Consider the following 6401-nt stretch of genomic DNA (forward strand, 5'->3'; position numbering starts at 1 on the left):
GAAGAGAAAGGAGGAAGAGGAGAAGGAAGAGGAAAGGGAGGAGGAGGAAGGGAGGGAGGAAGAGGAGGGGAAGGAGGAGAGGAAGGGGAAAGAGGAGAGGAAGGAGGAGGAGGAGGAGGAGGAGAAGAGGGAGGAGGAGAAGGAAGAGGAAGGGGAAGAGGAAGAAGAAGAGGAGGAAGAAGAGGAGGAGGAGAAGAAGGGGAGGAGGAAGAGTAGGATAAGGAGGAGGAAAAGGAGAACAAGAAGAGGAAGGAGGAGAAGGAGGAGGAAGGAAAGGAGGAAGAAGAAGAGGAGGAGGAGGAGGAAGAGGAAAAGGAAGAGGAAGGGGAGGAGGAGGAAGAAGAGGAGAAGGAGGACAAGGAGGAGGAAAAGGAGAACAAGAAGAGGAAGGAGGAGAAAGAGGAAGGGGAGGAGGAGGAGAAGAAGGGGAGGTGGAAGAGGAAGGAGAGGAGGAAGAGGAAGAGGAAGAGGAAGAGGAAGAGGAAGAGGAAGAGGAAGAGGAAGAGGAAGAGGAAGAGGAAGAGGAAGAAGAGGAGGAGGAAGAAGAGAAGGAGGAGACGAAGAAGGAGGAAAAGAGGAACAAAAAGGAGAAGAAGGAGGAGGAAGAAAAGGAAGAGGAAGAAAAGGAAGAGGAAGAGAAGGAAGAAAAGGAAGAGGAAGAGAAGGAAGAGGAAGAGGAAGAGGAAGAGGAAGAGGAAGAGGAAGAGGAAGAGGAAGAGGAAGAGGAAGAGCCTAAAGGACCTTGGTGGCCACGGTGGTGCCACCTCCACCTTCACCTTCACCACCACCGACGTTGGGGATGAACCTGGGGCTGGGGGTTGGGGGGGATGGACCTTGAGGTTGGAGCTCCTCGGGGTAGTATCTCTTGAGTAGGGACCTCTTGGGGTGGACCTCTTGAGGTTGGAGCTCCTCGGGGTTGTAACTCCTGAGTAGGGACCTCTTGGGGTTGGATCTTGAGGTTGGAACTCTTGAGGTTGGATCTCCTCAGGGTTGGATCTCCTCGGGGTTGTAACTCCTGAGTATGGACCTCTTGAGGTTGGATCTCCTCGGGGTTGTAACTCCTGAGTATCTCCTGAGTTGGATCTTGAGGTTGGACCTCTTGAGGTTGGATCTCCTCGGGGTTGTATCTCCTGAGTATCTCCTGAGTTGGATCTTGAGGTTGGACCTCTAGAGGTTGGAGCTCCTCGGGGTTGTAACTCCTGAGTAGGGACCTCTTGGGGTTGGATCTTGAGGTTGGAACTCTTGAGGTTGGATCTCCTCAGGGTTGGATCTCCTCGGGGTTGTATCTCCTGAGTAGGGACCTCTTGAGGTTGGATCTCCTCGGGGTTGTAACTCCTGAGTATCTCCTGAGTTGGATCTTGAGGTTGGACCTCTTGAGGTTGGACCTCTTGAGGTTGGATCTCCTCGGGGTAGTATCTCCTGAGTATCTCCTGAGTGGGATCTTGAGGTTGGATCTTGAGGTTGGACCTCTTGGGGTTGGATCTCCTCAGGGTAGTAACTCCTGAGTATGGACCTCTTGAGGTTGGATATCCTCGGGGTTGTATCTCCTGAGTATGGACCTCTTGAGGTTGGACCTCTTGAGGTTGGATCTCCTCGGGGTTGTATCTCCTGAGTATCTCCTGAGTTGGATCTTGAGGTTGGATCTTAAGGTTGGATCTCCTCAGGGTTGTAACTCCTGAGTATGGACCTCTTGGGGTTGGATCTCCTCGGGGTTGTATCTCCTGAGTATGGACCTCTTGAGGTTGGATCTCCTCGGGGTAGTATCTCCTGAGTATCTCCTGAGTTGGATCTTGAGGTTGGACCTCTTCAGGTTGGATCTCCTCAGGGTAGTATCTCCTGAGTATGGACCCTTGGGGTGGACCTCTTGAGGTTGGATCTCCTCGGGGTTGTAACTCCTGAGTAGGGACCTCTTGAGGTTGGATCTCCTCGGGGTTGTATCTCCTGAGTATGGACCTCTTGAGGTTGGATCTCCTCAGGGTTGTAACTCCTGAGGTTGGACCTCTTGGAGCTTCTTCTCCTCTCAGTGGAACCTTGGAGTAGGAGTTGCAAGTTGGAGGTTTCCTCCATGGCCAAGTCAAAGATCCTCCAAAGTTCCTCCTTGTAGTAGCACCTTGGAGTAAGGGAGGAGGAGGAGGAGGACTTCATCCCACCCCCAAGGTGGTGCCACATCTAAAGGGGCTTTGGAGGTGGACCTCAAGATGTCCTTCATGGGGATCCTGTAGTAATACTTTGGGGCATCTGAGGGGGCTGTGGAGTGATTTACTCCAGCTTTACTCCGTGGTGGAAGGAGAAGGTCCAAGGTTGGAGGCAGCCAGAAGGTGGTTGTGGAGAGATCTACTCAAGGTTTGCTTCGTGGTGGAAGGAGAAGGTCCAAGGTTGGAGGCAGCCAGAAGGTTGTGATCTACTCCAGCTTTACTCCATGGAGGAAGGAGAAGAGAGAAGGTTGGAGGATGTGGAGTGATCTACTCCAGCTTTACTCCATGGAGGAAGGAGAAAGTAGAGGGTTGAAGGCAGCCAGAAGGAGGTTGTGGAGAGATCTACTCCAGGTTTGCTTCATGGTGGAAGGAGAAGGTCCAAGGTTGGAGGCAGCCAGAAGGTTGTGATCTACTCCAGCTTTACTCCATGGAGGAAGGAGAAGAGAGAAGGTTGGAGGATGTGGAGAGATCTACTCCAGCTTTACTCCATGGAGGAAGGACAAAGTAGAGGGTTGAAGGCAGCCAGAAGGAGGTTGTGGAGAGATCTACTCAAGGTTTGCTTCGTGGTGGAAGGAGAAGGTCCAAGGTTGGAGGCTGCAGAAGGTTGTGATCTACTCCAGCTTTACTCCATGGAGGAAGGAGAAGAGAGAAGGTTGGAGGATGTGGAGAGATCTACTCCAGCTTTACTCCATGGAGGAAGGACAAAGTAGAGGGTTGGAGGCAGCCAGAAGGAGGTTGTGGAGAGATCTACTCCAGGTTTGCTTCGTGGTGGAAGGAGAAGGTCCAAGGTTGGAGGCAGCAGAAGGTTGTGATCTACTCCAGCTTTACTCCATGGAGGAAGGAGAAGAGAGAAGGTTGGAGGATGTGGAGAGATCTACTCCAGCTTTACTCCATGGAGGAAGGACAAAGTAGAGGGTTGGAGGCAGCCAGAAGGAGGTTGTGGAGAGATCTACTCCAGGTTTGCTTCGTGGTGGAAGGAGAAGGTTCAAGGTTGGAGGCAGCAGAAGGTTGTGATTTACTCCAGCTTTACTCCATGGAGGAAGGAGAAGAGAGAAGGTTGGAGGATGTGGAGAGATCTACTCCAGCTTTACTCCATGGAGGAAGGACAAAGTAGAGGGTTGAAGGCAGCCAGAAGGAGGTTGTGGAGAGATCTACTCCAGGTTTGCTTCGTGGTGGAAGGAGAAGGTCCAAGGTTGGAGGCAGCAGAAGGTTGTGATCTACTCCAGCTTTACTCCATGGAGGAAGGAGAAGAGAGAAGGTTGGAGGATGTGGAGAGATCTACTCCAGCTTTACTCCGTGGTGGAAGGAGAAGGTCCAAGGTTGGAGGCAGCCAGAAGGAGGTTGTGGAGAGATCTACTCCAGCTTTACTCCATGGAGCAAGCAGAAGGTCCAAGGTAGGAGGCAGCAGAAGGTTGTGATCTACTCCAGCTTTACTCCATGGAGCAAGGAGAAGGTAGAAGATTGAAGGCAACCAACAGGAGGCTGCCAAGAGCTCTACTCCAACTTTACTCCATGGATGGAAGAGAAGGTCTAAGCTAGGAGGATGTGGAGAGCTCTACTCCAGCTTTACTCCATGGAGCAAGCAGAAAGTAGAAGGTTGAAGGCAACCAAGAGGAGGTTGTGGAGAGATCTACTCCAGCTTTACTCCATGGAGCAAGCAGAAGGTCCAAGGTAGGAGGCAGCAGAAGGTTGTGACCTACTCCAGCTTTACTCCCTGGAGCAAGCAGAAGGTAGAAGGCTGAAAGCAACCAAGAGGAGGATGTGGACAGATCTACTCCAGCTTTACTCCCTGGAGTAAAGGAGAGTAGAAGGTTGAAAGCAACCAAGAGGAGGCTGCCAAGAGCTCTACTCCAACTTTACTCCATGGATGGAAGAGAAGGTCTAAGCTAGGAGGATGTGGACAGATCTACTCCAGCTTTACTCCATGGAGGAAGGAGAAGGCCCAAGGTTGGAGGCAGCAGAAGGTTGTGACCTACTCCAGCTTTACTCCCTGGAGCAAGCAGAAGGTAGAAGGCTGAAGGCAACCAAGAGGAGGCTGCCAAGAGTTCTACTCCAACTTTACTCCATGGATAGAAGAGAAGGTCTAAGCTTGGTGGATGTGGAGAGATCTACTCCAACTTTACTCCATGGAGCAAGCAGAAAGTAGAAGGTTGAAGGCAACCAAGAGAAGTTTGTGGAGAGATCTACTCCAGCTTTACTCCATGGAGCAAGCAGAAGGTCCAAGGTAGGAGGCAGCAGAAGGTTGTGACCTACTCCAGCTTTACTCCATGGAGCAAGCAGAAGGTAGAAGGCTGAAAGCAACCAACAGGAGGCTGCTAAGAGCTCTACTCCAACTTTACTCCATGGATGGAAGAGAAGGTCTAAGCTAGGAGGATGTGGAGAGATCTACTCCAGCTTTACTCCATGGAGTAAGAAGAAGGTAGAAGGCTGAAAGTAACCAACAGGAGGCTGCTAAGAGCTCTACTCCAACTTTACTCCATGGATGGAAGAGAAGGTCTAAGCTTGGTGGATGTGGAGAGATCTACTCCAGCTTTACTCCCTGGAGGAAGGAGAAGGTCCAAGGTTGGAGGCAGCAGAAGGTTGTGACCTACTCCAGCTTTACTCCATGGAGCAAGCAGAAGGTAGAAGGTTGAAAGCAACCAAGAGGAGGATGTGGAGAGATCTACTCCAGCTTTACTCCATGAAGCAAGCAGAAGGCTGCAAGCAACCAAGAGGAGGCTGCCAAGAGCTCTACTCCAACTTTACTCCATGGATGGAAGAGAAGATCTAAGCTAGGAGGATGTGGAGAGATCTACTCCAGCTTTACTCCCTGGAGCAAGCAGAAGGTAGAAGATTGAAGGCAACCAAGAGGAGGTTGTGGAGAGATCTACTCCAGCTTTACTCCATGGAGCAAGCAGAAGGTCCAAGGTAGGAGGCAGCAGAAGGTTGTGACCTACTCCAGCTTTACTCCCTGGAGCAAGCAGAAGGTAGAAGGCTGAAAGCAACCAACAGGAGGCTGCCAAGAGCTCTACTCCAACTTTACTCCATGGATGGAAGAGAAGGTCTAAGCTAGGAAGATGTGGAGAGATCTACTCCAGCTTTACTCCATGGAGCAAGCAGAAAGTAGAAGGTTGAAGGCAACCAAGAGAAGTTTGTGGAGAGATCTACTCCAGCTTTACTCCATGGAGCAATCAGAAGGTCCAAGGTAGGAGGCAGCAGAAGGTTGTGACCTACTCCAGCTTTACTCCCTGGAGTAAGAAGAAGGTAGAAGGCTGAAAGCAACCAACAGGAGGCTGCCAAGAGCTCTACTCCAACTTTACTCCATGGATAGAAGAGAAGGTCTAAGTTGGTGGATGTGGAGAGCTCTACTCCAACTTTACTCCCTGGAGCAAGCAGAAGGTAGAAGGCTGAAAGCAACCAACAGGAGGCTGCCAAGAGCTCTACTCCAACTTTACTCCATGGATGGAAGAGAAGGTCTAAGCTAGGAGGATGTGGAGAGATCTACTCCAGCTTTACTCCATGGAGTAAGAAGAAGGTAGAAGGTTGAAGGCAACCAAGAGGAGGATGTGGAGAGATCTACTCCAGCTTTACTCCATGGAGCAAGGAGAAGGCCCAAGGTTGGAGGCAGCAGAAGGTTGTGATCTACTCCAGCTTTACTCCATGGAGCAAGCAGAAGGCTGCAAGCAACCAACAGGAGGCTGCCAAGAGCTCTACTCCAGCTTTACTCCATGGATGGAAGAGAAGGTCTAAGCTAGGAGGATGTGGAGAGATCTACTCCAACTTTACTCCATGGAGGAAGGAGAAGGCCCAAGGTTGGAGGCAGCAGAAGGTTGTGACCTACTCCAGCTTTACTCCCTGGAGCAAGCAGAAGGTAGAAGGCTGAAAGCAACCAACAGGAGGCTGCCAAGAGCTCTACTCCAACTTTACTCCATGGATGGAAGAGAAGGTCTAAGCTAGGAGGATGTGGACAGATCTACTCCAGCTTTACTCCATGGAGCAAGCAGAAGGTAGAAGGTTGAAGGCAACCAGGAGGAGGTTGTGGAGAGATCTACTCCAGCTTTACTCCATGGAGCAAGAAGAAGGTAGAAGGTTGAAGGCAACCAGGAGGAGGTTGTGGAGAGATCTACTCCAGCTTTACTCCATGGAGCAAGCAGAAGGTTGAAGGCAACCAAGAGGAGGATGTGGAGAGATCTACTCCAGCTTTACTCCATGGAGCAAGCAGAAGGT

General features: G+C 51.0%; 1 long non-coding RNA gene across 2 annotated transcripts; it reads left to right on the plus strand.

The window, feature by feature from the left end:
- Positions 1-3614: 3614 nt before the first annotated feature.
- On the plus strand, positions 3615-6395 carry LOC135174518 (uncharacterized). Of its 2 annotated transcripts, none has more exons than XR_010301950.1 (3): positions 3615-3999; positions 4817-5372; positions 5439-6395. It is a non-coding gene; the product is annotated as an uncharacterized LOC135174518 (long non-coding RNA). The 2 variants fall into 2 exon arrangements; XR_010301949.1 differs by having other exon boundaries at positions 3615-3859; positions 3926-5372.
- The last annotated feature ends 6 nt before the right edge of the window (positions 6396-6401 follow it).

This window comes from Pogoniulus pusillus, unplaced genomic scaffold (assembly GCF_015220805.1).
Source record: "Pogoniulus pusillus isolate bPogPus1 unplaced genomic scaffold, bPogPus1.pri scaffold_72_arrow_ctg1, whole genome shotgun sequence".
Classification (NCBI taxonomy): Eukaryota; Metazoa; Chordata; class Aves; order Piciformes; family Lybiidae; genus Pogoniulus; species Pogoniulus pusillus.